General features: G+C 38.5%; 1 long non-coding RNA gene across 1 annotated transcript; it reads right to left on the reverse strand.

Annotated features, from left to right (window-relative positions):
* Positions 1-17,573: 17,573 nt before the first annotated feature.
* Positions 17,574-18,075, reverse strand: LOC136248697 (uncharacterized). Its single transcript, XR_010697801.1, has 3 exons — positions 17,973-18,075; positions 17,850-17,922; positions 17,574-17,795 (listed from the first exon to the last, which is right to left on the reverse strand). It is a non-coding gene; the product is annotated as an uncharacterized lncRNA (long non-coding RNA).
* Between the last annotated feature and the right edge of the window lie 3,990 nt (positions 18,076-22,065).

Genomic DNA, 22,065 nt, shown 5'->3' on the forward strand with positions numbered 1-22,065 from the left:
TCCTATGTTACTTCAAAGAGCTTCAAGAGAAATACAGGATGGGCTGTCAGTGTCATTTTCTTCAACTCACTTGTTAATAGCTACATGGGATTCCATTGGTTACTATGACAGTGGAACTGATCGGGTAATATACATGCATTAATTAATGTAATACATTTGTGTTGTATCTGTGCTAAAGGGAATCTGCAAAGGCTATTGTACTTACTGGAAACACCTTTATTGTAGTGTATTTTTTACTAGCTGTAAATCTTCAATTGTATATTTAAAAATTATTAATTTAAAATGAGGTAGGGTCCAAACAAAAAAGTAGTGAAATAAGAAGATGAAAATAATTGTATTACAGCATAGCTCATTAGTTCTGTGAGAAAATCCCTATGTCATAACAATATATAATTATTACCATTTTGTTCAATGCCAAAGTAGGAATTTTCACACAGAGCTATGTTGTAATAAGATCATTTATCTCTTGTTTCACTACTTTTTATCACTTACATCCCTACCTCATTTGTAAAATATGACCAGCCCTGTGAAAATAGGGAATGTAGGCACATAAAAATCGTCTACTTTTTCAAACCTTCATGTGTTATAACTTTGTATTACATTATTGCTTGGCCATGAAATTTTCAGCACGTATTAGACATTTCATTGGAATTAAACTACAAGTTACAGAATAAACATATTCTATCCCAATACTGAGAAATGAGATGTTATGTGGCACAAAGTACAGAGTAGTTTGTGCCCACGTGCCCTATTTTCGCAGGCTGGGTCACAAAATATTTTTAAAGTATACTATATAGTTATTTGATTTTTGTTATAACATACAGCTCTAAATGTGTGACTGTTCTTTTAGGGTGACTGCTGTATTATAGCATCTTAAGTCAGCCTTTCACCTACCAGGGTGCACATGACTGTTTCATATTTTTACTGTGCTAGCATCAAGACACACGGTAGTGTGTCGTGCGGCCCAAGAAGCCGGCGCGTAACACCCGTGAGTATATTGACAGGAAGAAAGAAAACGCAATTTTCGCACCTCCGTAGCTCTGTGCTTCCTTGATGAAACAAGACGATTTTTGCTGTGGACATGCCCCCCAACTGCAGCACTCCACATTCCAAATTTGAGCGAAATCGCTTCGCGCGTTCCCGAGATATGCGACTTCAAAAATTGGCTCAGTTTCTTCGTTTTTTCTTCTTCTTATTTTTCTTTTTCTTGTCGCACACTTACAAAAACTGCTATAAAACTCGCACGCCATATCCGATTGCCTTGAAATTTGGCACACAGAAGGGGGATATAAAGGCGCATCTCTGTACCAACTTTGGCTGGAATACGATAAACAGGCAAAGAGTTATGAGCGATTATTCACGAAAAATAACACCAATATGTTGTCACGCCTACAGGGTAAACCGCGTATGGGAAGAAGCTGAAAATCGGTGGGTGAATAGGTTAACTATTGAACCTCAAACCTTTTGTGGTTTGAAAGAAATCGAGCTAAAAACCAGGAAGATACAACGAAAAAACCAACAGTGTGTAACAATTAGGCAATCGAGATTAGCTAATAAAAAACGACTGCTTGCCACGCCTACCAGGTAAACCGCTTGGGGTAATGCTTTGAAAATCGCTGTACAGATGGAGTTATCATCTTAGAAAGGCTCTTCAATGGTGTAGAAGAATCAGACTTAAAACCACGGAGTTATAACACGAAATCCAACTTAGTGTAGCAAGTGCGAGATCGAGATACTCTAATAGAGCAGTCATCCTAATAGAGCAGTCATCCTAATAGAGCAGTCACCTGAAGAGAATTCAAGAGATCAGCTAGAAACAAGTAACCTGTATAGAGATCAGCTACAAACAAGTCACCCTGTAGAGAGATCAGCCACAAACAATTCACCCTGTAGAGAGATCAGCTAGAAGAAGTTACCTTGTAGGGAATTCATGCAACTATAGAAAGAGATAATTCAGCTAGAAGAAATCACCTTGTAGAGTTCAGCTACAAAGAAACCACAATGTAGAGAGTTCAGCTACAAAGAAACCACCATGTAGAGAATTCGTTTACAAACAAGTCACCCTATAGAAAGATCAGCTAGAAGAAGTTACCTCGTAGAGAGTTCAGTTACAAAGAAACCACCATGTAGAGAATTCATTTACAAACTAGTGACCCTGTAGAGACATCAGCTAGAAGAAGTTACCTTGTAAAGAGTTCAGCTACATAGAAACCATTCTGTAAAGAGCTCAGCTGCAAGCAAATCACCTGTACAGAATTCAGCTACAAACAAATCACCCTGTGTTGATAGTTCAGCTACAAAGAAACCATCATGTAGAGAGTTCAGCTACAAACAAATCTCCCTGTAGAGAGATCAGCTAGAAGAAGTTACATTGTAGAGAGTTCAGCTTCAAACAAATCACCCTGTAGAAAGATCAGCTACAAACAAATCTCCCTGTAGAGAGATTAGCTAGAAGAAGTTACCTTGTAGAGAGTTCAGCTACAAAGAAACCATCATGTAGAGAGTTCAGCTACAAAAAAATCTCCCTGTAGAGAGATCAGCTAGAAGAAGTTACCTTGTAGAGAGTTCAGCTTCAAACAAATCACCCTGTAGAAAGATCAGCTAGAAGAGGTCACCTTGTAGAGAGTTCAGTTACAAAAAAAACCACCATGTAGAGAGCTCAGCTACAAACTAGTGACCTTGTAGAGACATCAGCTAGAAGAAGTTACCTTGTAGATAGTTCAGCTACAAAGAAACCATTCTTTAAAGAGCTCAGCTGCAAACAAATCACCTGTAAAGAATTCAGCTACAAATAAATCACCCTGTAGAAAGATGAGCTAGAAAAAGTTACCTTGTAGAGAGTTCAGTTACAAAGAAACCACCATGTAGAGAATTCAGCTACAAACTAGTGACCCTGTAAAGACATCAGCTAGAAGAAGTTACCTTGAGAGAATTCAGCTACAAAGAAACCATTATTTAAAGAGCTCAGCTGCAAACAAATCACCTATATAGAATTCAGCCACAAACAAATCACCATGTAGAGAGATCAGCTAGAAGAAGTTAACTTGTAGAGAATTCAGCTACAAACAAATCACCCTGTAGAGAGATCAGCTAGAAGAAGTTACCTTGTAGAGAGTTCAGCTACAAAGAAACCACCATGTAGAGAGTTCAGCTGCAAAGAAATCACCCTGTAGAAAATTCTGCCAAAAACAAATTGCCCTGTAGAAAGATCAGTTAGAAGAAGTTACCTTTTAGAGAGTTCAGCTACAAAGAAACCATTCTGTAAAGAGCTCAGCTGCAAACAAATCACCTGTACAGAATTCAGCTAAGAGAGATCAGCTATAAGAAATTACTTTGTAGAGAGTTCAGCTACAAAGAAACCACCATGTAGAGAGTTCAGCTGCAAAGAAATCACCCTGTAGAAAATACAGCCACAAACAAATTGCCCTGTAGAAAGATCAGTTAGATGAAGTTACCTTTTAGAGAGTTCAGCTACAAAGAAACCACCCTGTAGAGAGATCAGCTAGAAGAAGTTACCTTGTAGATCGTTCAGCTACAAACAAATCACCCTGTAGAGAGATCAGCTAGAAGAAGTTACCTTGTAGAGAGTTCAGCTACAAAGAAACCACCATGTAGAGAGTTCAGCTGCAAAGAAATCACCCTGTAGAAAATTCTGCCACAAACAAATTGCCCTGTAGAAAGATCAGTTAGAAGAAGTTACCTTTTAGAGAGTTCAGCTACAAAGAAACCATTCTGTAAAGAGCTCAGCTGCAAACAAATCACCTGTACAGAATTCAGCTACAAACAAATCACCCTGTAGAGAGATCAGCTAGAAGAAATTACCTTGTAGAGAGTGAAGCTACAAACAAATCACCCTATTGAAAAATCAGCTAGAAGAAGTCACCTTGTAGAAAGTTCAGTTACAAAGAAACCATTCTGTAAAGAGCTCAGCTGCAAACAAATCACCCTGTAGAGAGATCAGCTAGAAGAAGTTAACTTGTAGAGAGTTCAGCTACAAAGAAACCATCATTTAGAAAGTTCAGCTTCAAACAAATCACCTGTAGAGAGTTCAGCTACAAACAAATCTCCCTGTAGAGAGATCAGCTAGAAGAAGTTACCTTGTAGAGAGTGAAGCTACAAACAAATCACCCTATTGAAAAATCAGCTAGAAGAAGTCACCTTGTAGAAAGTTCAGTTACAAAGAAACCACCATGTAGAGAGTTCAGCTACAAACTAGCCACCTTGTAGAGACATCAGCTAGAAAAGTTACCTTGTAGAGAGTTCAGCTACAAAGAAACTATTCTGTAAAGAGCTCAGCTGCAAACAAATCACCTGTACAGAATTCAGCTACAAACAAATCACCCTGTAGAGAGATCAGCTAGAAGAAATTACTTTGTAGAGAGTTCAGCTACAAAGAAACTACCATGTAGAGAGTTCAGCTGCAAAGAAATCACCCTGTATAAAATTCTGCCACAAACAAATTGCCCTGTAGAAAGATCAGTTAGAAGAAGTACCTTTTAGAGAGTTCAGCTACAAAGAAACCATTCTGTAAAGAGCTCAGCTGCAAACAAATCACCTGTACAGAATTCAGCTACAAACAAATCACCCTGTAGAGAGATCAGCTAGAAGAAATTACCTTGTAGATAGTTCAGCTACAAACAAATCGCCTTGTAGAAAGATCAGTTAGAAGAAGTTACCTTGTAGAGAGTTCAGCTGCAAAGAAACTATTCTGCAAAGAGCTCAGCTGCAAACAAATCACCTGTACAGAATTCAGCTACAAACAAATCACCCTGTAGAGAGATCAGCTAGAAGAAATTATTTTGTAGAGAGTTCAGCTACAAAGAAACCACCATGTAGAGAGTTCAGCTGCAAAGAAATCACCCTGTATAAAATTCTGCCACAAACAAATTGCCCTGTAGAAAGATCAGTTAGAAGAAGTTACCTTTTAGAGAGTTCAGCTACAAAGAAACCATTCTGTAAAGAGCTCAGCTGCAAACAAATCACCTGTACAGAATTCAGCTACAAACAAATCACCCTGTAGAGAGATCAGCTAGAAGAAATTACATTGTAGATAGTTCAGCTACAAACAAATCACCCTCTAGAGAGATCAGCTAGAAGAAGTTACCTTGTAGATAGTTCAGCTACAAACAAATCTCCCTGTAGAGAGATCAGCTAGAAGAAATTACCTTGTAGAGAGTTCAGCTACAAGGAAACCGAGCTCAGCTGCAACCAAATCAGCTGTACAGAATTCAGCCGCAAACAAATCACCCTGTAGAGAGATCAGCTAGAAGAAATTACCTTGTAGATAGTTCAGCTACAAACAAATCACCCTGTAGAAAGATCAGTTAGAAGAAGTTACTTTGTAGAGAGTTCAGCTACAAAGAAACCATTTTGTAAAGAGCTCAGCAGCAAACAAATCACCTGTACAGAATTCAGCTACGAACAAATCACCCTGTAGAGAGATCAGCTAGAAGAATTTACCTTGTAGATAGTTCAGCTACAAACAAATCTCCCTGTAGAGAGATCAGCTAGAAGAAATTACCTTGTAGAGAGTTCAGCTACAAAGAAACCATCATGTAGAGAGTTCAGCTGCAAAGAAATCACCACTGCCCAAATTTCAAGGCAATAGCTCTTTCCAATCTGAAGTTATCAATTGTCAAAGTTGACAAATTGGATGTGTATGGAAGGCCCCTTTTCGCAAATCCGGTCATATATGTATTATATATATAATTTGTACATTTACTGATAAAATATTTAAATTACATCTACTTCATCTTTTCTTCTTCCTGTAGTAAAGAAAAAAAACATAAGTTAAAAAAGTCCCAAAGCTGGCCTATGGGCCGGCTTTGGGGTATACAAATACAAAAAGAAATGAAATCTAATCCAAAACAGCCAAGCTGTAAAAAAAGTGTGCGGCCCTCAGAAAGGCTATGGTGAAAAAAGATGTGAAATCCAAGGTGGCGGCCAAGAAATGGCTGTGATGGTAGGTTAATGGTAAAAATTTTAATAACGACAATTCAGGTGAATTTTTGTGCCGCTTCACAAAATTTACCTGAATTGTCATTATTAAAATTTTTACCATTAACCTACCATCACAGCCATTTCTTGGCCGCCACCTTGGATTTCACATCTTTTTTCACCATAGCCTTTCTGAGGGCCGCACACTTTTTTTACAGCTTGGCTGTTTTGGATTAGATTATAAATACAGCTGGACTAATAATAGGGTAGTGTGGTCATCGTGATCAAGTAAATACTGTAGATTGTTAAGGGGTATGGTCTCACACTAGACTGTTATTAATCCGTTATTGGATGTGGCAAACCAATCGTGAAATTACAGATATCTACCAAGCATATATACTTTAAATAATTTTGTGGTCTGCTCAAGGAAAGCATTGCTATGGAAAGTTAATGCCTCAATAATTATGGTTTATTGCATGAAGAAGACAATCACTAGCCTGATTGAAGATAAAAGTAAAGACAAGCACAGAGGATACACACTTGTCAGAACACCAAAAGGTACATTTTGTTAAAGTGGTGTAAAATGCATTGCTGTGTTTGGAAAAATAGATTTTTTTTTTTAAACTTTATATCTTGCTGTCTGTGGCTAACAGTTTTCTTGTTTTTAATGTTGTAATTGATGTTAGTCGGACTAACATTATTCCGTAGAGGTGATTTTCATCATGTAAGATGTCTCTAGAGTAATTTTTATAGACAGAATTTTTGGTGGTACATGCAACTTTTGAGATGATCCCTACTTTTAAACATTACTACTGTAGTGTTTGATTATTAGGCTTGACCAATTTATGCTTTAAAATTGTTTGTTATCAGGTGCATCTATGTAATGGGTTAGATTACTAAACTGGACTACTGGACTCAAGTAGTTTGTATTTTAAAACCACTTTAAAGTATTTTATAAATCAACACCATTCACCGTGACACATAAAACATGCTCATCATCAACATTAAAGTTATATTCACCCTGTAAGAGTTCATTTTTGAAAGTAATTTACTTCCGCTTCAATACAGAAAATCAATGTTTTGATACAGTTTTCTTGCTGATAACAATGACCCAGTTGGAGGAAAGGTAAGGCGCAGAGGACAGACAATTGTCAGAACCACATGCTGATGAGTTTGTTATTGTGGTGCAATGCAGTGGTCATATTATTTAGCCTCCAGTTGTGACTGTAGTCAGTCAGGCTGGCAGGTAAACTATTTAAAAGGTTTAGATTGTTTTAAATTCAGTATTGTAAGGTGTTTTGATGTTTCAAGAGAGACTCTTCCATACAGGTGCTTTTCATCTTGTAAGATAGCTACTCCTATGAAAGTTTCCATGGGTAGATGCATCATTTTAGGGTGATCCCAGCACTACCATGCATATTGTATGAAATGTACTTTTGTGTTATTTTATGCATTCACATAATTATATCTAATCCAAAACAGCCAAGCTGTAAAAAAAGAGTGCGGCCCTGAGAAAGGCTATGGTGAAAAAAGATGTGAAATCCAATGTGGCGGCCAAGAAATGGCTGTAATGGTAGGTTAATGGTAAAAATTTTAATAACAACAATTCAGGTGAATTTGGTGCCGCTTGGTCTTGGCACAAAATTCACCTGAATTGTTGTTATTAAATTTTTTACCATTAACCTACCATCACAGCCATTTCTTGTCCGCCACCTTGGATTTCACATCTTTTTTCACCATAGCCTTTCTCAGGGCCGCACTCTTGTTTTACAGCTTGGCTGTTTTGGATTAGATTTCACTTCTTTTTGTATTTGTATACCCCAAAGCCAGCCTATGGTCGGCTTTAGGGCTTTTTAACCTGTCATTATTTCTTTACTACAGGAAGAAGAAAAGATGAAGCAGGGTGATTTCTTTGTAGCTGACCTCTCTGAAAGGTGATCCTTCTAGCTGATCTCTCTACCGGATGACTTGTTTGTAGCTGAACTCTCTACAGGGTGATTTGTTTGTAGCTAAACTCTCTACAAGGTAACTTCTTCTAGCTGATCTTTCTACAGGGTGATTTGTTTGTAGCTGAATTCTCTACAGGGTGATTTGTTTGCAGCTAAACTGCTGAACTCTTTACAATGTAACTTCTTCTAGCTGAACTCTCTACAGGTGGCTTGTTTCTAGCTGATCTCTCTACAGGGTGACTTGTTTCTAGCTGAACTCTCTACAGGGTGATTTGTTTGTAGCTGAATTCTCTACAAGGTAACTTCTTCTAGCTGATCTTTCTACAGGGTAATTTGTTTGTCTCTACAGGGCAATTTGTTTGCAGCTGAACTCTCTACATGGTAGTTTCTTTGTAGCTGAACTCTCTACAATGTAACTTCTTCTAGTTGAACTCTCTACAGGGTGATTTCTTCGTAGCTGAACCCTCTACAGGGTGATTTGTTTGTAGCTGAACTCTCTACAAGGTAACTTCTTCTAGCTGATCTTTCTACAGGGTGATTTGTTTGTAGCTGAATTCTCTACAGGGCAATTTGTTTGCAGCTGAACTCTCTACATGGTAGTTTCTTTGTAGCTGAACTCTCTACAATGTAACTTCTTCTAACTGAACTCTCTACAGGGTGACTTGTTTCTAGCTGATCTCTCTACAGGGTGACTTGTTTCTAGCTGAACTCTCTACAGGGTGATTTGTTTATAGCTAAACTCTCTACAAGGTAACTTCTTCTAGCTGATCTTTCTACAGGGTGATTTGTTTGTAGCTGAATTCTCTACAGGGTGATTTGTTTGCAGCTAAACTGCTGAACTCTTTACAATGTAACTTCTTCTAGCTGAACTCTCTACAGGTGGCTTGTTTCTAGCTGATCTCTCTACAGGGTGACTTGTTTCTAGCTGAACTCTCTACAGGGTGATTTGTTTGTAGCTGAATTCTCTACAAGGTAACTTCTTCTAGCTGATCTTTCTACAGGGTAATTTGTTTGTCTCTACAGGGCAATTTGTTTGCAGCTGAACTCTCTACATGGTAGTTTCTTTGTAGCTGAACTCTCTACAATGTAACTTCTTCTAGTTGAACTCTCTACAGGGTGATTTCTTCGTAGCTGAACCCTCTACAGGGTGATTTGTTTGTAGCTGAACTCTCTACAAGGTAACTTCTTCTAGCTGATCTTTCTACAGGGTGATTTGTTTGTAGCTGAATTCTCTACAGGGCAATTTGTTTGCAGCTGAACTCTCTACATGGTAGTTTCTTTGTAGCTGAACTCTCTACAATGTAACTTCTTCTAACTGAACTCTCTACAGGGTGACTTGTTTCTAGCTGATCTCTCTACAGGGTGACTTGTTTCTAGCTGAACTCTCTACAGGGTGATTTGTTTATAGCTAAACTCTCTACAAGGTAACTTCTTCTAGCTGATCTTTCTACAAGGTGATTTGTCTGTAGCTGAATTCTCTACAGGGCGATTTGTTTGCAGCTGAACTCTCTAAATGGTAGTTTCTTTGTAGCTGAACTCTCTACAATGTGACTTCTTTTAGCTGAACTCTCTACGGGTGACTTGTTTCTAGCTGATCTCTTTACAGGGTGACTTGTTTTTAGCTGAACTTTCTACAGGGTGATTTGTTTCTAGCTGAACTCTCTACAAGGTAACTTTTTCTAGCTTATCTTTCTTCAGGGTGATTTGTTTGTAGCTGAATTCTCTACAGGGCAATTTGTTTGCAGCTGAACTCTGTACATGGTAGTTTCTTTGTAGCTGAACTCTCTACAATGTAACTTCTTCTAGCTGAACTCTCTACAGGATGACTTGTTTCTAGCTGATCTCTGTACAGGGTGACTTATTCCTATCTGAACTCTCTACAAGTGATTTGTTTGCAGCTGAACTCTCTTACATGGTGGTTTCTTTGTAGCTGAACTCTCTACAAAGTGACTTCTTCTAGCTGATCTATTTACAGGATGACTTGTTTCTAACTGAACTCTCTACAGTGTGATCTGTTCATAGCGGAACTTTCTACTGGGTGATCTGTTTGCAGCTAAACTCTTTGCATGATTGTTTCTTTGTAACTGAACTCTCTACAAGGTAACTTCTTCTAGCTGATCTCTCTACAGGGAAATTTGTTTGTAGCTGAATTCTCTACAGGGTGATTTATTTGAGCTGAACTCTCTACATGATGGCTTCTTTGTAGCTGAACTCTCTATTAGGTACCTTCTTCTAGCTGATCTGACTACAGGGTGACTTGTTTGTAGCTGAATTCCCTACAGAATAACTTGCAATGTAATATAACTGAGTAAATTATAAATGCAGCTGAATGCTTTATTAGGGTGACTGTTCTATTAGAGTATCTCGATCTCGCATTTGCTGCACGTAGTTGCCTTTCGAATCATAACTCAGTGATTTGTAACCCGATTCTTCTGTACTACTGCAAGAACTTTCTATGATGATTATTCCAGCTACATACTGATTTTCAGCTCGTTGCTCTAAGCGGTTTGCCTGGTAGACTCGAAAACTAATAGTTTTTTATTCATAAAAATCGATCGCGTAATTTTGACACAGGTTGGGTTTTGTGTCATATCTCCATGGTCTTTATCCCAATTCCTTTCAAACCACAAAAAGGCACTCCTACGATGGTTGCTCCATCTACATATCAATTTTCAACTGATTCCTTCAAGGGATTTACCCTGTAGGCGTGACAGACCTTCGACCTTATTTTACGCAAATAATCGGTCATAACTCCGTGAATGTTCATCGGATTCCTACCAAAGTAGGTACGGAGATCCGCCTTAATGAGCCCTTTATGTGTGCCAAATTTCAGCCCAATCCGAGCACGCATTCGTGTTTTATGGCGGATTTTGCGAAGTGTGCGAAATGAAGATGAAGAAGAAAAAAACGAAGAAATTAAAACGAAATTTTGTTCGCTCGTATCTCGGAAATGGCTGGAGCGCTTTTCTTCAAATTTGGTATGTAGACTGCCCTAACTGGGCGGCACGTCTCTAGCAAATTTGGGTTCAATCGGATAAGGGATCACAGAGCTACATAGGTGTGAAAATTGCGTTTTCTTTCTTCCTGTTAATATACTCACGGTGTGGCGCGCCGGCTTCTTCGGCCGCACGACACACTATCGTGTGTCTTGATACAATGTAAGTCTATGACAAATAAGTATAAGTGAGAGACCGGTACTTACCTATATATTCATATAGTACATTGCTGTACACAACACACAATATACTGTGATTAGTCATTTACATACTTTATTGTGCTAGTGAATTTATATCTAAATTATATTTCGTGCTTATTTGTTTGTAGAGGAACACATTTCAATGTGTGCTTGCAACTGATGGAGTGCAGTCTTTTACAATATTCCTGTATGCTGATGGACTAATACAATGGACTACTGGTGATTCCTCTGGTGGAACAAATGGACTTGGTGGGAATGCAGCAACTGCCGGATATGATGCTGGTGATGGAGAGAACTTCTTCAACATCCCAGGATCAGGGACTTCAGAGATCATTGGTATTACAAGAACCAGTAATGTAGGTAATCCTGGATTGTGGATATTTAGGACTACTCAACAAGGTGTGTAATGGTTCATCTACTCTTCTACACATAGTATATGTGTGCATAATATGAACATACTTATACCATCATAATATATTTTCACTCAATGTTAAACAAAGTTGTGGTGAATTACTAAGAATTATTTATCAGAAACATGATGAATACTGGTAAACACAATTTATGTGACTAGGCCTGTGAAAAATTGGGAATGTGGGCATATGAATTTTGCCTACTTTGTCAAACTTTCATTACTCATAAACGTTTGTACCATTATGCTATGGTAATGAAATTATCAGCTCTTAGTAAACATTGAATTGGCTTTATGATACAAGTTACAGAATTTAAATATTCTGTTCCAATACTGAGATATGACCTAAAGCTTTCTAGGGTGTAGTTTGTGCCCACATGCCCTGTTTTCGCAGGCCCGATCACATTTATGAAACAACTAACAAATGTCGTAAATGTAGTACAAAGAACTTCTTGTAAATTATTTAATTTTCCTCTTTATTCACTTAACAAAGTTATTCATTAAATTATTATGTATTTATCAGTGATCAGTAATTTAAAACTTTAGTATATTATTGCAATATCTTAAAACTAGCTGTCACTTTCATTTTTGATAAACCCTAAAGCTTACCATTATACAGACTGTAAGGCTTGTTATACGGTTCCTGGAAGTATAACCGTAAAAGATAGCAATACTTTCTACATGAATATTATTCCTAGAGGCATGTTTAAGATGTTGAAAATATTATAGGATGGTTTTGTGGGAAACAAATACTTTAAGCAGTGAAATTGATGAAACTATGATTAACTAATTTTAGGTTTACCATTTCACCACTTCTTCATTAAAATGTGGTGAGTTTGGTCTTTGCTGTCAATTGTTGGATCTTTATAGTCAACTGCTGGAAGGGGGAAGGTTACTTCTAGACCCCTCCATCTGAGCTCTGTGACAATTCAAAATTACTAGAATCACTACTGTATTTATAGCAGTGTAACCAATGCTACTTAATGATGGCATTGACAAAAGTTGCTAGCTAATTTCTGTAGTTATGCATTTTTAGAAGAGTAAAAGCTGTCAGAAACACTAGAAGCTACTGTAAAACTTCTCTTACAATGTAAAACTGAAGCTGCAAATTGTTATCACATAATCTTGTATTTAATCCATAGATATCATTGTTACCATTGTAAGCGATCCTCCTGGTAACCTTGTTGATGATGGTAATAATACTTTTGAACACCTGATTGGATCCAACATCACTTTCACCTGTGAGGTCAACTCTACACTGACATTTAATGATAGTGATTTTATTTGGGCTTGTTCTACTGGATGTTTTGCTGACATGGAAGTGGAACAAACTATTAACATCACTGAAATAGAAGCAACTGACAGTGGAATATTAAATTGCTCTATTATCGTTGATGGTGTGGAGTACACCAGTGAACCATATGACTTACAAGTATCAGGTATGTGTATGAATTATGTAATAAGATCAAACTTGTTTAATTATGGATGCTTTGTGTTATATTATATGGGATAAACCATTGTAAACTTAAACAATCTACATTGTAAGGATACAGAAAAAACTACACCATCAATCTTTTTTTTCAAAATATCACCAAGGTTTAATATACCACGACAGATAAATATATTTTATTGTAGATCACCATTTGTTACCAGATTTTACAAAACCGATCCAAATTACACATCAGGTAAAATCAAACTAACATCACTAGTGAATAGCTACACTATTGTACTACTAGTTTTGACCTTCAGTACTACTCAAAATACAGTACTAGAGGATGGTTTTAACAGACGTCTTTTCTGGGTGGTGTGGAGAGTTCAAATGGCAGTTTCTGGCCTTGTGAAGGACCTGGCTTGGAAGGAATCAGTAAGTGGTTTACTGGTGGACAGTCTGATAATACTGGCCAGAAGATTTTTCTGTTGATTTTGCTACATATCAGCCACTATGGAGCCAGCACAGCCCTCTAATCTCGTGTTTGGACTCCAATCATGGTGTGCTTCAATTTTGAAGTCTATCCCTTGCCCATCCTGCCACCCTACCCCCACCCTGCCACCCTACCCCCACCCTGTCACCCTACCCCCACCCTGCCACTCTACCCCCACCCTGCTACCCTACCCCACCCTGCCACCCTACCCCCACCCTGCCACCCTACCCCCACCCTGCCACCCTACCCCCACCCTGCTTCAACTTTGAAGTCTATCCCTTGCCCATCCTGCCACCCTACCCCCACCCTGCCACCCTACCCCCACCCTGCCACCCTACCCCCACCCTGCCACCCTACCCCCACCCTGCCACCCTACCCCCACCCTGCCACCCTACCCCCACCCTGCCACCCTACCCCCACCCTGCAACCCTACCCCCACCCTGCCACCCTATCCCCACCCTGCCACCCTACCCCCACCCTGCCACCCTACCCCCACCCTGCACCTCTTTGTGAGCACTCGTGATACTACTTCGCTTGTCCAACTGCTCAGATTTTTTATCTTACTTAGCAGGAAACTCTACGAGCATCTACAAGTACGTACTGGAAGTGGTCTGAAAGGTGATATATTGATGCATCATTTGTGTAAATTTCATATGCATGCTTGCTATCCTTGGAATGTTGTACTGACTTGAATTCTTTAAAACTATTTATCTTGAAACTTCTAATTTGCAATTTGCAATTTGGATCGTTCCTCCAAAATCCAGTCACATTATTCAATAGATGATCTCTTAGCTAGTCACCTTAAATATTTACACCAAAGTAGCTATTCCAATTATTATCCATTCAAATGCTGTAATATATTTTATAAGTCCCTTGTTAGTACCAGGACTAGGAACATCTTGTTACAGCATCATCATTAGTAAATTTGTCATTAATGCCTTAAATTCTGTTATTTTCTTTTCTGCAATTATTTATTTTATTTCTAACATTAACCCCTATGGGAAATTCAGTTCAATGCTTGTTTATTTTTTTACAGTAACATCTACAATGTCATAACACATTTAACATACAATGTGTCTTACAGAATTTACTCAAACAATTACACTGCAACCATCTGGAGCCATGCAAGCAACTGTTGGTGAAATGCAGGACATCGTTTGTTCAGTAATAACAGCTACTACAACAGACACAAGTAAAGTAACTCTTACCTGGGTAGGACCGGATGGGGTTATAATAGAGGATGATAGAGTGTCCATTATTCCAACTTTTTCTGATGGTAACACTTACACAACAATCCTTCAATTTGACTATCTGATGGAAAGTGATGAAGGAGTGTACACATGTGATGTAATGATTGGCAAAAGTGTTGATTCACTGTCTGTGGAACTCCTAAATCTTATTAGTAAGCACAAGTGCAAGAACACTTTACACATGTGACATGAACTTTTCATAGCTCTAGATTAAATATCAACATAGCTATTGGTAGAAAATGACAATTGTAAGATAATACAGTATTATATGGCCAGAAATTCAACAGAGAGCCAATTGTCATTTAGTATAGCTATACCAAAAATAGCCAAGCTGTGTAAATGAGTGCAGTTCCCCTATAAAAGCCAGGTTGAAAAGTTGTGAAATCAAAAGTGGTGGCCAAGAAATGGCTGCAACAATGCTAATACTCATCATTTGTAATGACTCAACATCCTAGATTTTTTAGAGGAATACACCCTTGGCATTAACATCATTGCAACCTTTTCTTGACTACCTATATACTTTAGTTGCACAACTAGCAACTAGTTTTTGGGAGGGCACACCCTTTTATCACAGTTTAACTTTTTTGGCAAAGGTATCATTTCTTTTGTAATTGCAAAACCCAAAGCTAATCATAGGCTCACTTTGGAGCTTCTTTTTTGCTTTTCTTCTTTCTTTCTTTTATGCAGAGGAAGATGAAAACTTTTAAATTTGTATGGTCTGTTTGAAATTGTGTAATCAATATTATTATGTAGCAAACTTTTAAAGGGTGACTTGTTTGAATGGTCTACATGGTGACTTGTAACATAGCTGAACTCTCTAAAAGGAGCCTTATAAGAGTAACTTATTACAAAGCTGAATTCTCTACTGGGTGACTTGAAATGTAACTAAACTCTGTACATGGAGATTCGTGAACTCTCTACTAACTGATTATTTTTATGTAGCTGAGTTCTCTACAGGGTGGCTTGTGCTGTAGTTGAACTCTGTACAGGGTGACTTGTTCATAGTGAACTATCAACAGAGGGTGAATTGTTTGCAGCTGAACTCTCTACAGGGTGACTTATTATACAGCCAATAACTCTACAGGGTAACTTGTGACATAGTTTATTCTCTACAGGGTGGCTGGTATAGTATCTGAACTCTCTACAGTATGACTTGTTAAGAAGCTGAACTCTAAATGTAGCTGAACTCTCTACATGGAGAATTGTTTGTAGCTGAAGTCTCTACACTGGATAAATTGTTTGTAGCTGAAGTATCTACAGGGTGACATGTTGGTTATGTGGCTGAATTCTCAACAAGTAGCTGAACTTTTGACATTGTGAATTGTTTTTTTGCTTACTTCTCTATGTTGTGACTTGTTGTAAAGATGAATTGTCTACAGGATGACACTTTATGTGGCTGAACTCTCCATAGGGTGACTGTTTTGTTACATGGTGATAATGTAGATAAATGCTCTATAGGATGACTTGTAATGTGGCTGAACTCCCTACTGGGTGACTTGTAACATACTGTAGTTGAACTTTCTTCAATGTGACTTGTGATGGTGCTGAACTCTCTACAACATGACTCAGGGGCGTACGGAGGGGGGTTTCCAGGGGTTTCAGGAAACCCCTTTGGATTTTACACAGTACTTGACACATTAAGAAATTGATACCTCAGGTTTTCAAAATCTGGAATCTGTCATGGAACAGGACACATTTTAAACTTTTATATTAGTTAAATAATAGTTTCTAACATGATAACAACACTTATAGCATTGTTCTGAATTATGACTTTGGTGAAAAGATCAAGATACTCTATTATAGCAGTCAGGCAATATAAACTACTCTAATATAACAGTCACTTAGCTGTAGTGGAAACCCCTTTTCAAAATTCCTGCATACGCCCCTGTGACTTGTTTACAGATGAACTCTTTGCAGGATGACTTTAATGTAAGTGAATGCTTTAATATTAAATTAGGTAGAAGATACAAAGCTGACGCAGTTTCCTTTGTAGATGTGGCTATATAATGCAGCAGCCTGCATGGATAAGATAAAAGGAATGCCACTGAAAAAGGTGTTAAAGGAAAACACAAGCTGTGGCTAGTATACGTAATTGGAATGTAGAAAAGAACCACTATGCTGCACTGCTACAAGCTGTTCACCTCCCTCAGTTTCTTTCCTATAAATACAAGTCACTTGGTATAAAAGACACAGGAAAAACATATCGAAATAATAGGGAAGTATTATTGATAGATTCACTCTGCTTACCTCGCTAAATCTAGGATACACGTTCGTCCGTGTCTCCGACAATACAACAATCATCAACCGGCTGTAGTGGCACAAATATCACACGGAGTGGCCGTCGGACTGGCAGAGAATCTTCGTTTTCCTGAAGGAAAAGCTAGTGTTTCGCTCCGTTGTTACTGACAATTACTGAAAGAATCCGTTGGCACAATAACACTGGAATTTATTCGTTCGTATAATGCACTTCTAATAATTTAAAGCGAACATTTAATTTAATTTAATTAAATAATCTCAGCAACATTTCCATGTGTCCAGCAGATTAAAGTTAGTAGCAATCAACTTCATTGGTCTCAAACACTGCTTCTGCATTCTGTGAGAAGACTAGCTTCAATTTTGGCAATCCTGAACACAGTCCCTCTATCAGTTGACTGCCTACCATTGACAATACAAAAGTATAACACAAGAAATTTTACAATCAAGCTATCACCTTTTTTGCTAGGCCTTTATTCATCCTTAAGCAACACCTCAGTTACAATTCTGTTAATCGTCCTTGAACACTGTACCTCTGTCAACTGACTGACTAATAGTGACACAACTACATCACGCAATTTTTTTTTTACAGTCGAAGTATCACGTTTTTCACTTGTCTGTTATTTATCCTTGAACAATTCCTCTGTGGCAAGACTGGCTTCAATTGTATATTCCTCATTCAATGATGAGCACAACTCCTCTGTCAGTTGAACGGCTAACATTGACAATAGAAAATATAACACAGGAAATTTTACAATTGAGCCATCATCTTTTTTGTTTGTCTGTTATTCATCCTTGAACAATTTCTCTGTGACAAGACTGGCTTCAATTGTACACTCCTCGTTCAATTCTGAACACTGCCATCTGTCAGTTTACCAGCTAATGTTGACAACAAAAAGTATAACACAAGACATTTTACAGTTGAGCCATCACCTTTTTTCTTCATCCTCTGTAACAAGACTGGCTTCAATTGTACAATCCTCATTCAATGCTGAATACTGCCCCTCTGTCAGTTAACCAGCTAACATTAAAGAAACTTCACAATCAAGTTGTCACCTTTTTTGCTTGTCTGTTATTCATCCTTGAAAAATTCCTCTGTGACAAGACTGGCTTCAATTGTACAATCCTCATTCAATGCTGAACACTGCCCCTCTGTCAGTTGACTGGCTAATGTTGACCACAAAAAGTATACACTGTAACACAAGAAATCTTATAATTGAGCTATCACCATTTTTCTTCATCTTTGAACAATTCCTCTGTGACAAGACTGGCTTCAATTGTACACTCTTAGTTCAGTGTTGAACACTACCTGTCTGTCAGTTGACTAACTCTGGGTTGCCACAATGAAATTTAAACAGTCAGAAAATCACCCTGCCATCTTCCACTGTTCATCAACTGCTGTCTTTCAAACCGAAGAACTAACTCAGGGTTGCCATGATCAACTTCAAACAGTTGGCTAATATAGCACAATAAAAATAACATAGCAACATTAAATGTGACCGGATTTGACAAAATCAGGCTTCCACACACATTCAATTCTTCAACTTTAACCAGTTGTAGCTTGGCCACCAAATATGCTATTGACCTACAATTTTCACTAACTCCTTTTACTGCATGGTGCAATAACTGTTCAAAATTTGAAAGTGATAACTTACTCCCAAATTGAGTTATGGTTCTTCAAATTCGCAAATCTGGATGTGTGTGGAAGCCTGGTTTTGTCAAATCCGGTCACAAATAATCACTTGTCACCTTCAATTGTTCAATGACCGCTGTCTTTAAACTGGGAGAACTAACTCAGGGTTGCCACAATGAATTTTGAACAGTCAGAAAATCACCCTGTCACATTCCATTGCTCATCAATTGCTGTCATTCAAACTGGAGAACTAACTCAGGGTTGCCACGATCAACTTCAAACAGTTGGCTAATATAGCACAATAAAAATAAAATAACAACATTAAATAATCACCTGTCACCTTCAATTGTTCATCGACTGCTGTCTTTAAACTGGGAGAACTAACTCAGGGTTGCCACGATGAATTTTGAACAGTCAGAAAATCAGTCTGTCACCATCCATTCTTCATTGACTGTCATCATTCAATCTGGAGAACTAACTCAGAGTTGCCACGACAAACTTCAAACAGTTAGCTAATACGGATATAATGGACAAGATTAAATAATCACTCCTGTTACCTTCCATTGTTCAACAACTGCTGTCATCCAACCTTGAAAGCTAACTTGGGTTTATCATGATCAACTTCAAACAGTTGGATAATCATTTGTCACCTTCAATTGTTCATCAACTGTTGTCATTCAACCTGGAGAACGAACTCAGGGTTGCCACAGCGAACTTCAGACAGTCAGGTAATCATCCTGTCACTGTCCATTATTCATCGACCATCGTCATTCAATCTGGAGAACCAACTTAGGATTGCCACAGTCAACTTAAAACAGTTGGCTAATACTAGGCTAATACTACATAATACAAATTAAATAAATATCACTTATCACCTGTTCATTGACTGTTGTCATCCAACCTTGAGAGCTAACTTGGGTTTACCATGAGCAACTTCAAATCATTCTGTCACCCCCCACTGTTCATCGACTGTGGTTGTTCAATTGGGAGAAGCAACTCAGGGTTGCCACAATCAATTTCAAACTGTTGGCTAATACTACATAATACTAATTAAATAATAATATTAAATAATCACTTGTCAAGTTGAATTGTTCACTGGTTGTTGTCATCCAACCTTGAGAGCTAACTTGAGTTTACCATGATCAGCTACAAACAGTTGGATAATTACTCTGTCACCTCCCTCTGTTCATCGACTATTGTTGTTCGGTATGGAGAACTCTGAAGAGTTGTCACAATCATCTTCAAACAACTGGCAAATATTACATAACGCAAATAAAATAACATTAAATAATTACTCTTGTCACCTTCTGTTGTTCATTGACTGTTGTCATTCAACTTCAAGAACTAAAGTTACCACTTCAAACAGTCAGAAAATCACCGTCACCTTCCATTGTTCATTGACTGACTTCATTCAATCTGAAGTTGCTGCAATACACTTGTAGTCAGCAATAACTCCATCATTAAATAATAATCTGTTACCTTCCAATGCTCATTAAGAGAATTGTATTCATTCAACCTGCAGAACTAACTCAGGGTTGCCACAATTTGCAATGAAGTATCACTCGGTCACTTTCCATTGTTCAACTCTCAATGTTTAAGCTGGTGATTTAACTCAGGATGTAGAATGCAATAAGAGCATTAATCACTCTGTCATGTTTCATACTGACTTGGGGTTGTCACGATGAACACTTGACAATCATGTTTTCTAGTTACGAACAACGCTGCTTTTGTGCACAACCTATGGCAGCTGACGAACAATCACTCATTCACACTACTGTCACACTATAGTCACACATACCGCCATTTTTTAACACAAGGCACACTACACAATGTCATGTGACAATGTATTATGGGGTGTGCTTTTTCTGAAGATGCAGTCCAGTGAACGATGAGTGTACACATTTCTCAGACACTCCATTGTTTCGCCCGCATTGGTAACTAGCATCAGATGTTGTTTGTTTATTTCCAAGGATGAAGAACGCCAAAGGTAAGCATGTACTGTATTTAAATGGGGTTGCTTGCTGTAAGTATGTAGAGAAATCAGTGTTTAATTAGGTTCCTTCACCCACTAACCGCTCTTGTATGCAGTAGGGTTGGCATGGTGTAACCTTGACCAACTGACCACTCTTGTACATGGTAGGGTTGGCTCTTGACCAACTGACCGCTCTTGTACATGGTAGGGTTGGCATGGTGTAACCTTGACCAACTGACAGCTCTTGTACACGGTAGGGTTGGCTCTTGACCAATTGACCGCTCTTGTATGTGGTAGGGTTGGCATGGTGTAACCTTGACCAACTGACCCCTCATGTACGCGGTAGGGTTGGTATGGCGTAACCTTGACCAACTGATCGCTCTTGTACATGGTAGGGTTGGCATGGTGTAACCTTGACCAACTGACAGCTCTTGTACACGGTAGGGTTGGCTCTTGACCAATTGACCGCTCTTGTATGTGGTAGGGTTGGCATGGTGTAACCTTGACCAACTGACCACTTTTGTACGCGGTAGGGTTGGTATGGCGTAACCTTGACCAACTGATCGCTCTTGTACGCGGTAGGGTTGGCTCTTGACCAATTGATCGCTCTTGTACATGGTAGGGTTGGCATGGCGTAACATTTACCGTAGATAATATACTACGTACTGTGCCTTGACCAACTGACCACTCTTGTACATGGTAGAGTTGGCTCTTGACCAAATGATCGCTCTTGTATGCGGTAGGGTTGGCATGACGTAGCCTGGGCCTTAACCAACTGACCACTTTTAACATGTGCATTTAATGTGACTGTTTTGTTGTTGTAGGTCTATTGTGATCACACCATGGCAGCCAACATATTGATTGATTGATTATTTAAACTTACAGTATTCAGCAAAGCTGTTCTTCTGTACTGAACTCATTCAACACATAATATAATTCTTTTATAATGCATTCATTTTTGTGCCAATTTGAAGGAGTTGAAAGTGAATGTACTGTAGAGGCTGAAATCCATTGATAAGAGAAGCTGCGAAGGCTGATTCTTTACAAAAACGTGAACTTGTGAAGGCCATTTCATCATAGATCTTTAAAACACTACAGATGTAGATGTTCATGACCAAAGACGTACGTGTACTGTCTACATACATGTACTGTCTTATCAAGAACTTGTGAACTATTGATTTGTAGTGTGACCGTGCATGTGTTGCTAGGGTGAATATATGGGATGTCATGGTCCCCTGGCTTGACCCAAGCATGATCCTATAGCTATACCTATTGTTGTATAATGTTATTGTGAAGGCATGAGGTTATGTTTGGTCACCATTAAAGGTATGGTCCACATCATGAACATCTGGTTGCTAGTGTGAAAGTTGTGGCCTCTAGTGGCCTGGTATAAAATGTAGTCACTGATGTCCATTATTTGGTATTTCTGACACGGTGTATATGCGAGGTTCATATTGCGAATATCTTCCAATCAGGTCTGTTTCAAAGTCACAGTACCAGAAACTTCTCTGATGCAGGAATTTCTATCTCCGCTTCAAGGAAAA

This window comes from Dysidea avara, chromosome 1 (assembly GCF_963678975.1).
Source record: "Dysidea avara chromosome 1, odDysAvar1.4, whole genome shotgun sequence".
NCBI classification, from domain to species: Eukaryota; Metazoa; Porifera; class Demospongiae; order Dictyoceratida; family Dysideidae; genus Dysidea; species Dysidea avara.